The 12,731-nt window shown below is 55.0% G+C and overlaps 1 protein-coding gene across 2 annotated transcripts in view; it reads left to right on the top strand.

Moving 5' to 3' along the window:
• The first annotated feature begins 11,448 nt into the window (after positions 1 to 11,448).
• The window catches only part of CDH22 (cadherin 22), a 77,590-nt gene continuing 76,307 nt past the window's right edge, over positions 11,449 to 12,731 (top strand). For both annotated transcript variants that reach the window (XM_059862744.1, XM_059862746.1), the window contains exon 1: positions 11,449 to 11,498. The gene's annotated coding sequence lies outside the window, so the exon portion shown is untranslated. The remainder of the gene's footprint in view (positions 11,499 to 12,731) is intronic.

The following is a 12,731-nucleotide window of genomic DNA, read 5'->3' on the forward strand; positions in this document are numbered from 1 at the left end:
CACATGGAGGTGAAGGGAGAGCTGCCCACCAGCCTGGGTGGAGCTCAGAGTGAACCCCTTCTGAGGTGCTGCCCAGCTCTGTGTCTGCAGAGCCACTGAGGCTGAGCCAGGACATTGTCACATCCCCTGAGTCTCCCAGAGCTGTCCCCCCAGCTTCTGGGGAGGGCTGAGCTAAGTGGGTGTCCCCACCCCGTTGTCAGACCCTCTTGCAGAGCTGTGGGGCTGGGGCTGGCTGTGCTGGGGAGGATGGGCAGATGCCTGCAGATGCTCCTGCAGGGCTCAGGAAAGCAGCAGTCCTCGAGTGCCTGCAGCTTGCTCAGTCCCTGGCAGATGGGGAGGGGTGCTGGCTCCCGGGGAGCTGTTCCAGGACACATTTCCAGGCCTGGGGGATGGGAGTGTTTCTCCCTGATGGATGCAGTTTGTTTCAGAGGTGATGGAGCTCTTACTGCAGGAGCAGACCAAAGCTGGTGGGCAAAGGGGCAGCCAGGCTGGTGAAGCGAAACATTTGAAATGTTTTTCATTCCAGCTGTCTGCAGCCCCTGCCTTGCCAGGGGCTGCTCTGTTTTCAGTTAGCATGGTAACTGCATCAGGACCAAGTAAACCAGCTTTCCAAGTATGCTGCAGGAGCCAAGGCAGCTCTGGGTATCTTGGTCATGTCCCTGGGGACAGTGCTGCTGGGTGTTGCTGATGCTGTGACAGAGCTGCTCCCACACCTAGACCTTGGGGATCCTCAACACATTCTCTCAGGAGACTGAGCCAGGGTGTGGCTGTGGAGAGGGAGAGGGCATCCCCCAAATGCATCCTTGGAGAGCAGGACTCTGCTCTCAGTCTGGGCTGGACACTCCAGCAGGGTTCTGCATGTGTTTCCTGCTCTTTTCTCTTTCCATCTTCACCACAGACACCGGACAAAGCATCATGAGGAGTTAGAAGAGGTAACAGAGCAGAGCACTCAGAACCACCAAGCCCTATGTTTCATGGCACCCCAGTACTCAGAGAGCTGTGAGTGCCAGACCCTCAGCTTCCCTATCCTGGCCTGGCTCTTGTCCTGAATATATTTTTACATTTTGTGGCTCTCAGAGGTTTTTAAATTTAATGGGTTCCTCTTTTTTCTTTCCTCCTTCTTATCACCTGAGCTGGATCCTCTCTGAGCTACTGCCAGCTCCAGGGATTACAAGTGAATAATTTACGTCTGATGGCACATTTGAAGTTTAAGAAAAGGAAATGGCAAGTGGAGCCTGCTCCTCATCCCTGCCCCAGAGCCACGGTGCAGGCTGCTGCTGTTTCTCCAAAGGCAATTCCAAGGGTTCCCAAAGGAGCCGTATTCTGCACATGGCATGGCCCTGCTTGGGCACAGCCATCCAGCTCCTGGCAGCCTGGAGCTGAGGAGCAAAGGGCTCATTTTCACCCAGCTGCCCTTCCAGGCTCCTGCTCTGCCAGGAGGCAGCTCCCAGCACCAGCACGAGCATCCCCATGGGTGCCAGGGCTGACCTCCCTTCCCAGCCCGGTGCCAGGAGGGTTCCCTGCCAAAGCAGGATGTGCCCTGGCAGCCCTGCAGCACTGACAGGAAGGCAAGGGGCAATGTGCCCTGCTGGAGCTGCTGGGGGTGCCTCGAGGGTCACCAGCCTGTTGTCTGTGTTGTCTCCAGTGCAGGGGAGGAAGGAGGGATGGCTCCCTCAGCTGTGCTGAGCACAGCACACACCTCTGCCTGACCCACACAGGGGCTAGGCAGAGACTCCCTCCCACAGCCAGGGGTGTGCTGCCACTGATGGGCTCTGGGCTGGGCTTTCAGAATGCCAAGCTCGTTGCTAATTCTCAGAACTGGGGCCACAGGAAGATACTCCAGGAAATTATTTTTAACTCCCTGCGATTCGCTTTTCAGAGCTAAGTCACTTTTATCAGCGCTGGTTCAGCCCCAATGAAGGCAATCTTTCCTCATACATACACTTCTCTCTGCAAGGTGGCTCTGACAAAATTTAAATATGAACTTTAGTGGTTTCCAGGAGCTCTTGGAAGAACTAACAAGCGTATCACAGGGTCCAGCATTAAATCCTTCCCTGCTGGGATGCAGTAGAGAACGGAAACTGTCAGGCAGTTTGAGATCCACTTAGCAATTAGTGCAGATGAAAGAAGCACTAACGTGAAAGCCCTGGTCTCTGTGCTGCTGGTGGGAGGAGGAAAGGAACGTGTAAGAGAAACAACAAAATGCAACTGTGTATCCCACCAAACAATGAATCATTTTAACATTTCCAATCCTTTTCAAGCAAGCAGAAACGGTCGATCAATATGTGACAGTATTAAAGACCTGCAGTAAAACCTTGGAGCTGAGGATCTGTGAGAATTCTGAGCACAGACTGATCTGTGAAATTCTGCATATGGCAATAGCACACCAGGAAAGACCAGCATATGTACAAGAGCCAGAAGCTGCAACAGAACAAGTCTGCTGGGCAAGAAGGCTTCTCTGCCCACCCAGAGGAACACCCACTGCAGAGGAAAAGTCATCACTGGCAATGGATATGCAGCAGCTACAGAAAGCAGGAGTATTTCCCAGAAAACTCAAAGTTATAACAAACATGGCCCTAAGCCATATCCTTGTAAAAGCCTGCGAAAATGTGATTCAGAATGAGTATTCATAAAAGCTGCAGCCATACCATGGCTCTGGAGGATTTTGGGCCAGTAAGAGCATCTCATAGCCTTTACACTCTGAAGTGGTGAAAGCAGCCAAGAGGTGCCATTCCATGAGTGTGCCACAGCCAACTTCAGGAAAATGACAATTCCAAGGTGGGTTGGTAGGATGGTGTGCCTGGAAAAAGGAAAGGCAGGCATACAACAGCTAAAGAGGTGACTACTTAATTATGTGCTGAAGGGACATGATGGACTGTGTTTGAGTCTATTCTAAAAATATCTATAGTGGACTGTTTGAAATGTAGTAAGGAAGACACAAGTACACAGTTTTGAAATACAAATATTTTTAGAAAGTTAGGATCATTCTTTGGATCCAGGTAATGGAGTGAGCATAGGAGCCCCACATGATGCACTTACAGCATATCTTTAGCAGGTTCAAATTCCTGCAGCTGCACTTTGGAAAAGCTGTAGAACCCTCTCAGATACCCACAGAAGCCTGCTGGTCACAACTGCAGGCCAATAAATGGCACAAGGAAAGTGTAACTTTAAATTCAGTAGGACTGCCACGGGATGAAGGAAGCCAGGACTGCATATTCACATATATTGCCAGTTAATTTAACAGTGTGGTGGCTCAGCAGGATTTGAGTCAGAGGGACCAGGGCATGATGAAAGATAAGCAGAGCTGGGGCTGATGCTGCCCCTCCCAGATGTAGTGAACCAACGCCCTTGGTACAGGGGAGCTTTGCTAGTCCTTCCCAGCCACATCATGGTGATCTTCTCAGCCCAGACTGCAAATCCTCCCAGTGCTGCACTCAGCACAGGTGTACTCCAGCAGTGCTCACATCATTCTTCCTTTCTGGGATGCGAGTCCAAAGACCATCCAAGTAACAGAAACAAACAAGTGTATTCCAGCTTACAGCCTCTCCCCTGCTTTTTGCAGCCAGACTGTGACTTTCACTGCACCACAGTTCTGTAATTATCACAGGAAGATTACAATTGCTTTGAACCTCATTTTTCTCTGCCTTTAGGTGACCTCAGGGCTACAGAAGAGTGAGTGAGAGAGAGTGTGTGTGTGCCTGCCTGTGTGTGGACTGGGGAGAGAAGGACAAAGGGAGGCTGTATCATGGTCCTCCTGCCAGTTAGCCCTGGTCCTAAGCTTTCCATCTAGCTGGGATTCTTGGAGGCAACCCAGACTTGGTGGCCCAAACCTCTTCCTTTCCTCATTTTCTTTACCCTGACTTTTTTATATTGCATATCTAGGGCATACCTTCAGTTCTCTGTGCATCTAGATGTAAGTCTAGGGAGCAAACCATTTGGAATAAGTCCCTGTGCCACTGAAGGGAGGGCACTTTGTGAGCACGTCCCACAGCAGGGGCAACTCATCTGCCTGCCCATTAGCAGAGCAAAGTACTTGTCAATGGGCTTTCTTCAGTCTGGGCTTGGACCAGCAAAGCAAACGTTGAATGACTGCTACAAATAACTGCCCCAGCCTCCAGTTTTTATAGGCAGAGTGGCAGCATTTCACGCTGGGCACAACAAGCAGTGGAGATGATAGCTCAAAGCCAAATAGACATCACAGAGCCAGTACAGATGTGATTTATTAAAGAAATGTCTGGATTGCAGAGGAAGCAGAAAGGTGTATCTTGAAAGGAACCTTTAACGCCTATGAGTGAAAAGGAACAAGGGCTGGGAAGCAAGGGAAGCTGCCAGGGGCAAAAGCTAATGGGCCTGGTCCTGGGGTGTGCTGTCAGCAGGGGACGTGTGGCTGCGAGCCAAAGGGTAAGCTGTGCTGCTTCATCTGGAGGCATAAAAGCAAGGGCTGAGTAAAAGGGCTGCCCAAGCTGAGATGAGAGGCAAGAGAGTGCTGCCAGGGAAGGGAATAACCCCAGGCTGCCACAGGGGACTGACATTCCTCACTGGTTTGTGCAGAGAAACCAATAACCACACACCCGTGTCAGCAGGGCACGTGGCATTCTGCACCCTCCCAGGGACTCCAGCTCCCACCTGGTTGTCTAGACCCAGTTCCTGAGTTACCAAGTTCTGACCAGACCCCCCATCCATCCCTTCTTTCCCAGTGTGCCAGCACAGCTGCTCCACATCTGCTCCACAGCTGCTCCTGCTCCAGCCTCCCAAGGCTCCAGGTTCCAAGCCTTGGGTCCCCCATCACTGCGAACTGGCCTGCCCTGTGCAAGGACAAGTGTCCAGCTCCCAGCAGCTGCCCAGGCCCTTCCAGCTGGGTGTGCTCAGGCCAGGCTGAGGAACTTGTGGGGGGAGCCTTAGGCCTTCCCTTTCCCATGCTGTAGCCCCCCACTGCCCAGCCTGTCCTCCCGTGCCAGTGCACTGCAGGGACAGTGCCAGCACATGCTGTCCCCAGCCCTGGAGCCACTCTGAGCAGCAGAATCTGCTGCATTAGGTCGATTTCAAGAGCCCCTCCAGGTCAGTTAGCAATTACCTGCACCAGATACACGCTTGGAAAGGAGCTTCTGATCTCTTCAATGCACTCGTTTTCCTCTTTCAATTTCAAATTCGCCTCACTGGAAATAGGCACTTCAGCCTCTTTTACAGACCATGGTAAATTAGGATTTCGTCCAGTTCTGTTGGTTCTGCTGATACAGATGTTTTCCTGTGCAGAGGCGATGCCATGGCCAATCCGAGGTGTGTCCAGACCCTTCCTGTTCAGCCACTTCCAGCTGAGCCTGTGGCTGATGCTGGTGCTGAGTGTTCCTGCACAGACCACAGGCCCTTGCATGTGCTGAGGTGAACACCCTGGTTCCAAAGCTCCTGTTATCAATTCAGACTGGTGCCCCATGCTGTGGAGACTTGACCAATGAGGAATACCTTCCTTTGAAGAGTCAGCTGAAGAGAAAATTTCCAACTGCACACTCCAGTCTTGTCCTGGAAGGGAAAGGACTGGAAAGAAGAAAATCCAGGGTCTTTGCATGTGTCCTGATCTTTGTGCTGAAACCTGACTGCCATCCACTTGTCACAAAGACAATTTTCACAGTGACATCCTTCGTGCTGAGCTCTGCCAGCCCCGCACTGGTCACACTGTGGGAATGCTGCAGCTGGCTCATTCTGCTGCTCGGCTGAGGGAGACACATCCCCTGCCTGTGCCCCAGGACACGCTCCCAAGGGAAGGGAGGCTCACCAATCCTGCAGCTGCTGCATCTGCAGCAGTCTCTGGGGCCAGCGTGCAGCCACCCCCTCTGGTCCCCTGGCAGGCACAGCTGAGGCTCCAGGGCCAGCTGGCTGCAAGCAGGCACAGGCTGCTGGGAGGGGGTCTGGCAGTTCTCTGCTTGCCTCGTCACAGGGCACCCAGAGCCTGATGGGGTCATGCAGAGCCCTCTCCCAAAACTGGGGTTCAGTGCTCAGAGGCAGAAGCAATTTTACATAAAGTTCAATTAAATATTTGCTTTATAATTGCACAACAAATTATTCATAAAGGCATTGGAATCTAATCACAAGGCTGACACCGTGGAGTCTGCAAATGACACAGTACTCAGAGAGAATAAAGATGGGGGGAGCTGCCAGGCTGTGGTGACAGGCAATGCCTGAATCTGTGGGGCAGTGGGAATGTTCCCAGAAAAAGACCCACAGCAGCACAGAAGAACCTCAGCAAGGCAGGGTTGTTTGGCTGACTGAGTAGGGTGGCATGTGAGAAGTGGCTCTGGGCAAGACTTTGGGGCATTTTGGCTCAGGTGTGCCCAGCAAACAGGGCAGTGCTGGGGCTGTGTCCCTCCCAATCATGTTTTGTCACCTCCATCTTCATGTGGACACACTCTGTGCTGTGTGACAGTGTCCCCAGTTCTGCAGGACTTGTGTGAGCACAGGACTGCTGCCTTCAGCTCACGCCCCTATTTCCAGCAGGAATCATGGTGCTGGACCTTTTAAGGGGTGCAGAACCTCTCCCACAGCCATGGGCTATGAAGAAAGCCATGTGGTACAACCTGCTTGTGGGGTCCATCCTAAACCAGAACAGCATCCAGGTAAAGGCAGGAGGCAATCTGGGCAGGTAACAGGGCATCCCACAGTGCAGCCCTCCAGAGACAGGCAGTGTCTCTGAGACAAGGATGGGCAGCTGGTCAGAGGTAGCTGAAAAGCACAATGGAGCAAATGTGACCTCCCAGGAACCCTTTGCAGGGAGTGTGTCAGGGGTACTTGCTCCCATGCATTTTCATGGCACCCTGAGCTGCAGCTCTGTGAGCAAAGCCCTCTCTGCCAGTCCTGACACGCAGTGCTCAGCTCCTTTCAGGGTGAATTTTGGAGGGCAGCAGACTGAGTCCTGCCCCCAGGAAGAGTGAGGCTGTTGGGACTGAGCTGTGTGCATCTCTGTTGTTCTGCTGAGAGGAGGTGGGGTGTGCTGAGGGAATGAACACAGCTCTGCAGGACAGCTGCTGAGCCCAGCAGGCACTGCAGCCAGGGATCTCTTTGCCTAACAAGTGCACATCCTTCCCAAATTCCGTCCCCTGCTGTCATTCTGGGCAGTGGGCTGCAGGCTGCCCTTGTCCTGCCAGGGAGAAGCCCTGCAGGGCACCCAGTGTTAGGAAAGCTCTGACTGACAGGGGAGCTGGATCCTGGACAGAGCTGGACTGGAGATGGATTGCCTGCCTGCCAAATGTGGACATTAGACAGGGAGTTAGATTAATGGGAGATGGCTCTGCCAACAGAGAGGTGAGTCACAAAGCTTGTCCTGTGCTGAATCTGTTTCTCCAATAGGGAAGGAGTAGGAGGATTTAGCAAGATTAATCTCTCACAGAGTTGTGAGAATAGCCAAGATTCATGGGCTTCTCAGCAACAAATTTCCAAGTAAGCAGACAGCACTTGGGCTTGCTCCATGTGACACAGCACAGATCTCTGCTGGTAGCTCTGGAGTTTCTGCCACTGGCCACAGGTTAGATTGACCATGCTCCTCTGCTCACATATGAGCCCTGCTTAGCACAGGCTGCAAAGGAGCACCAAGCAAAGCAGCTTGAAAACATCAATTCCCTGAATTTCCCTGAAGCGGTCTGCAGCTGCTATACCCAAAACAAACAATGCTGGACCTTGCACACTACACGAGAAGGAGCTAAGAGAAAACTCCTTTTGGCAGCTGAGAGGAGCTGGTGACACACCAGCTGGGAGAGTTGGCCAGGTCTCTGCCATCTTTGCAAGAAGGCAGAGCAGGAGCAGGGTTGGACAAGAGCCAGGACACCTTTCCTGGTGTGACCAGCACTTCCCTCTGGATAGCAGTTTGTGATACAGCACTGACACCCTGGCAGGATCTGTTAGAGATGGGGAAGGGAGGACAGGTTGGTCACAGCACCCCTGTGTCTACCCTGGACAGAACTCCAGAAAGACTCCAGGAAGGAGAATGAGGCCACGAAAATGAAATCTTGGTAAATGGGTTTTATATTGTGGTAAATGGATTTTATGTTGTGTTTTAAGAAGCTGTGGAGAGAAAAATCTCAGTACAAGAGAAACAGAGATTTTTTTGGAAAAGGAAGATTTCCATTCCAGGTTGGGAGTCCTGTTTCTTTCTGATATTTCTTCAGTTGTTCATGTCATGGCTCTTCAGTCTGAGCAGTTTTACAAATGTGTTGTGGAGATGAAAGCACCAGGGAAAGCTGCTCAGGATCAAGTTGGAAAAGCTTTTAACTTTCAACTCCTTACAGACAAAGGCATAGAGAGGAAGGGGGGAAGTGCAAAGACTGGGAAAAGGAAGAGGAAGAAGCAAAAAGAGATAAGGAGAATAGAAGAGTGAAAGGAACAGAGTAGAGAAGACAAATCACAACAAGAAAAGGAACAAGGCACCAGCAGAAAGAAAGGGAGAGATAGGGAGAGAACAAAGCAAGGGGCCTGGAGCTCAATGAGATGGGGAGAGTATAACAGAGTAAGGGAACAGTGCTGCAGGTAGAGGAAAGCTAAAAAATACAAAAGAGCTATTTAAACACTGGGGTAAAGCAGTGATAAGAATAAGAGGAAAAGAGAAGCCAGAGGAGGACTAAATTCTCATGGAGATAAAAAGGATGGCAGCAAAGTCAAAGGATAACCTGTCCATCCTTCTGTCACTGCACATAGGAGATATGACATGAAAGTGACATGTCAGCTTCTCAGAGGGGCTGAGACACAGCTGTGGTGGCTGCATTCAGTGGTCATGGGGAGCCACAGGAGTCATCATGTCACGGGTGGTCCTTAGTTCTCCTGCTCTGCATCCCCCATCTCTCCTTCCCCATGGTGGCTCCTGGCCATGTGACCTGACCACTGATTTTGGGTGTCATGGAAGGACTGTCATGAAGTGCCTCGTTGTGGTGCTCTCCAGGGTTCATCTGGCAGCTGGGTAGGACAGGCTGCCTGGCCTTACTAGCACCTGCATGGCAGCAGCAAGAGGGCATGGAACCATGGGGTCATAGGATGGTGTGGGTTGGAAGGGACCTTTAAAGGTCAGCTAGTCCAACCCACATGTGATAAGCAGGGACTTCTTCAACTAGATCAGGCATGGAGCTGCTGTGCCACAGGGGAGGGGGCAATGGGAGAAGAAACAAATCTTCTGTGTCTTCAGAACAATGGGGTCTTAGCAAAAACAAGCTGGAAAAGGGTACCATGACTACAGACCAGTGCTGGGACCATCTCCTCCCAGTATCACACCAGTTTATTGGATGCTTCCAGCCAGGTGGGCTCAACTCCACCTGCACTGTGTGAGGTGGCCTCCCAGCTGTCCCAGGGAAAGGATCTGGGTGTTCCCAGTGCCAGTGTCCTAGCTGGCACAAGAGCCTTGCAGCTGTCCCAGGGCTGGATTGGCACTGAGCACACGGTGTCTGTTTGCAGACTGTGTTAGCAGTGCAGCAGCTGTGCTCCAGGCTTTGCTCCTTTCCCTACAAGAGCATCAGGCTCAAGTGGGATCCACTTTGGCAGCAGTGCTTGCAGCTGGCAGGTCTCTCAGTCTTACACTGGGATTGAGGACATTTCTAGATGCTTCTGTGTCTGAAGGGGCTGATGTGGAGCATTTCCTAAGATGTCTTGAGGGTCCCCTTGGCCTTTGAGGGTGGGAGACATGCAGCAGTAGGATGGTGGGAAGCCTTGTGCCAGCCAGGGCAAAGGTGGGAAATAAAGCTGCCAGAGCCTGCTGCTGGGTCTGCATCCTGCTCATCCTTTGGTCCTGGAAAGGAAGAGCCACTCCTCCTGGATCCATGCTGTGCTTACAAGCCTCCCTTTTAGTTTCCACCCACCTCTCTCTCACCTTCAGGGCACCTGCCTGAACAGGAAGCACCAGATCCACATAGTTTGTGGATAAGCTGCTACTGTTTCTTGACCAAATTGGTCAAAGAGAGGATTTGTTTGTCTTGTACACAAGGTGCTGTACAAATGGAGCAACACAGCATTCCCTCCTCTGGTGTTGTCTTGTGTTCCTTTCAGGGCCAAACTCCAAGGCCAAATAAGAGAGAATGCCGTGGACACAGGAGAGCATTTTCTCCAGGTAAGATGTGAGTGTCTGGGCAGTGGAGACTGGGAAATATCCCACTGGAGTCTGTTTGCCTGAGCTGTGAATAAAACCTGACTTGCAAGAGCAGGTTTATCTGTTCCCAAACACAGTGCTGCAGTCTCACCAGCCTTGAGCTTCTTCCTGCTTCCATATTCCACACGCCCAGAGTGGTCTGCACACCCAGCATCCTGCTGCTGGTGGGTGACTCTACTCCAGACAACAAGCTGTACTGCCACTTCTGCCCCTGCACCCTCAAAATGCTGCTGGGCTAGCACAGTGCCCACCGTGCTTCAAGCAAGACTCTGGAGAAGGCACCAAAGAGCTGAGGTGGGTGCTGAGGATGCCAACAGTCATGGCCACCTGGTGCACAGTGGGAGGGGGTCTGACAGCCCCAGCCTCAGCCCCAGAGATGCCCAGAGCCCCTGACAGAGCTCCTGCCACGACGCCACTGGGCCATCAATGTCTGGCACCACTCAAAGGCAGCAGCAGCGTGGGCTGGGGTCTCTGTCCCTGCTCTGGCACCCCGGCTCAGTCCCGTGCTCCACGCACCGAGTTAGATCTCAGCACCGGGCACAGGAGGCTTGGCCCTGACCTGGGGGTGGCCAGGTCTGCCCCTGCCCCTGTCCGCGCCCCGCTCCCGCCCCCGGGGCGGCCGGCAAGGCACCGGGGCGGCGGAGACGATGCGGGCTCCCGGGTGGGGGCACCGCGGGGTGGGGAGCGGACCCGAGCCGCGGGCAGAGCCTCGCCGCCCAGCCGGGGGCCGCGCCAGCCCGCGGGGATGCGGGGCCGCATCCCGGGGCCGGGCGGAGTCCCTAGGGCGGGTCCCTGGGGGAGGCCCCGGGGCCAGCCCGGGCCGCGGACCCGGTGCTGCATTCTCAGAGTCTCCAGCAGAGGCTGGGCCGGGCAGGGCTGGGCAGGGCTGGGCTGGCGGGGAAGGAGGGGAGGCAGGCAGGGAGCGAGGGGGAGGAAGGCGGCTCTCGCCGCACATGCAGCCCCCGCCGCGCACCCGCCGCCCGCGCCCCGCCTGCGCCCTGCCCGCCCGGTGCCAGCACCGGCTCCGCTCGCCGCCGCCGCCGCTCGGGGCTCCGCGCTGCTGCCGGGGCTGCGATCCGCTCCGTGCCGGGGCGCAGGGGCTCCGCTCCGCTCCGTGCCCGGCTGCCCGAGCTGCGATCCGCTCCGTGCCCGGCTGCCGAGGCTGAGATCCGCTCCGTACCCCGCTGCCGGGGCTGCGCTCCGTGCCCTGCTGCCGGGGCTCCGCTCCGCTCCGTGCCGGGGCGCCGGGGCTGCGCTCCGCTCCGTGCCCGGCTGCGGGGGCTGCGCTCCGCTCCGCGCCGGGGCCGCGCCGGCGGGCGCCGCGCAGGATGCCGCGGGAGGCCGAGCGCCCGGCGCGGGGGAGCCGCCGCGGCCGCCGCCCCAGGTAAGAGCCGGCGCGGGCGGGGGCTCGGGGGCGGCGGGGGAGCCCAACTTCTCCGTCCCTCGCCGCGCCGCAAACTTTGCCGCCGCTCGGCGGGGCTGCGGCGGGCGCTCCCCGCGGGTGAGCGCGGGCTCGGCCCGGCCCCGGGGTCGCCGCCGCCTCGGGCCGGGCAGTCCCGGGCCCCGGGGTGCCCCGGAGTGCCCCGGTCTCCTTGGTGTCGGCGGGCGAAGCCAGAGGTTTGATGCCACCGGCACGGCCGCGCCAGCTGCGGGTCCGTGCACACCCTTCAATTAAACAGTCCGGTGCTTGAAGAGCTGCAGCTCCTTTTTAAACCGGTGGTATCTTAAAACATCCTCTTCGGGCTCCTTCCTACCCAAGATCCATCTCCCCATTTCTCTCGCTGAGAACTGAGCTTTCGTACCCATTCCGTGCCCATTCCGCACGGAATTTGCTTTGGGCGCCTCTGGATGTGTGGCTGCTATGCCCGAGGAACGCAGCGGGAGCCCTTAGAGCCGGCCGGGTAGCATCTCCCTTCACAGAGCCACATTTTTTTCTAACAACAAACTAAAAATAACTGTTCTAAAACTAGCACTTTCCTCATTTAAAATGTGGTTCCCAACCGGCTGTGCACAGGCCTTCTGGGAGCGGGATCTGCAGCCGCATCTGCTCCCCAGCGTGCCCTGGCCCAGCGCTGCCCCGCCAGGTGCCGCTCGCCGGGGAGCCCGCCCTGGGCTCCTGCGGGCACTGCCGTGGGTCTGGGAGTGGAGGGATGCAGCTGATGCCTCTTCATTTTTCTTTGGTTTCTGACAGTTCTAACATCCTGCTCAGTCTGGGGACATTTGCCTTGTCTTCTCATCTAACCTGGTTCTATGCATGAGCAAGACCAGTTGCGGGGGTGATGGTGTAGATAGCGGCGAGGAGGGGCAGGCTCGGGAGTTCAGACATAACTTCATAGGACAGTGCAGTGCACCTCAGGGGACCCTCTGGACCTGAGAGGGCTACGAAGGATGGGTGCAGAGCTCTGGTTCTCCAGAGCTTGTTTGCATGGCCTGAGGAAATAAATGGGGGAGTGTGCCTCTCTGTCCCTGCTCCCGGGCTGGTCCGCTGTTAAAATGCGGTCTGTTGCAACACAGTCTTGCATACCACTGAGGAAATCCCAGCTCATGACTGTTTCTTTGGGACCTGTTTCTGTCTCTTCAGAGTACCCAATGCACAGAGCATGGCTGAAGCCTGCAG

This window comes from Haemorhous mexicanus, chromosome 18, assembly GCF_027477595.1.
Source record: "Haemorhous mexicanus isolate bHaeMex1 chromosome 18, bHaeMex1.pri, whole genome shotgun sequence".
Lineage (NCBI taxonomy): Eukaryota > Metazoa > Chordata > Aves > Passeriformes > Fringillidae > Haemorhous > Haemorhous mexicanus.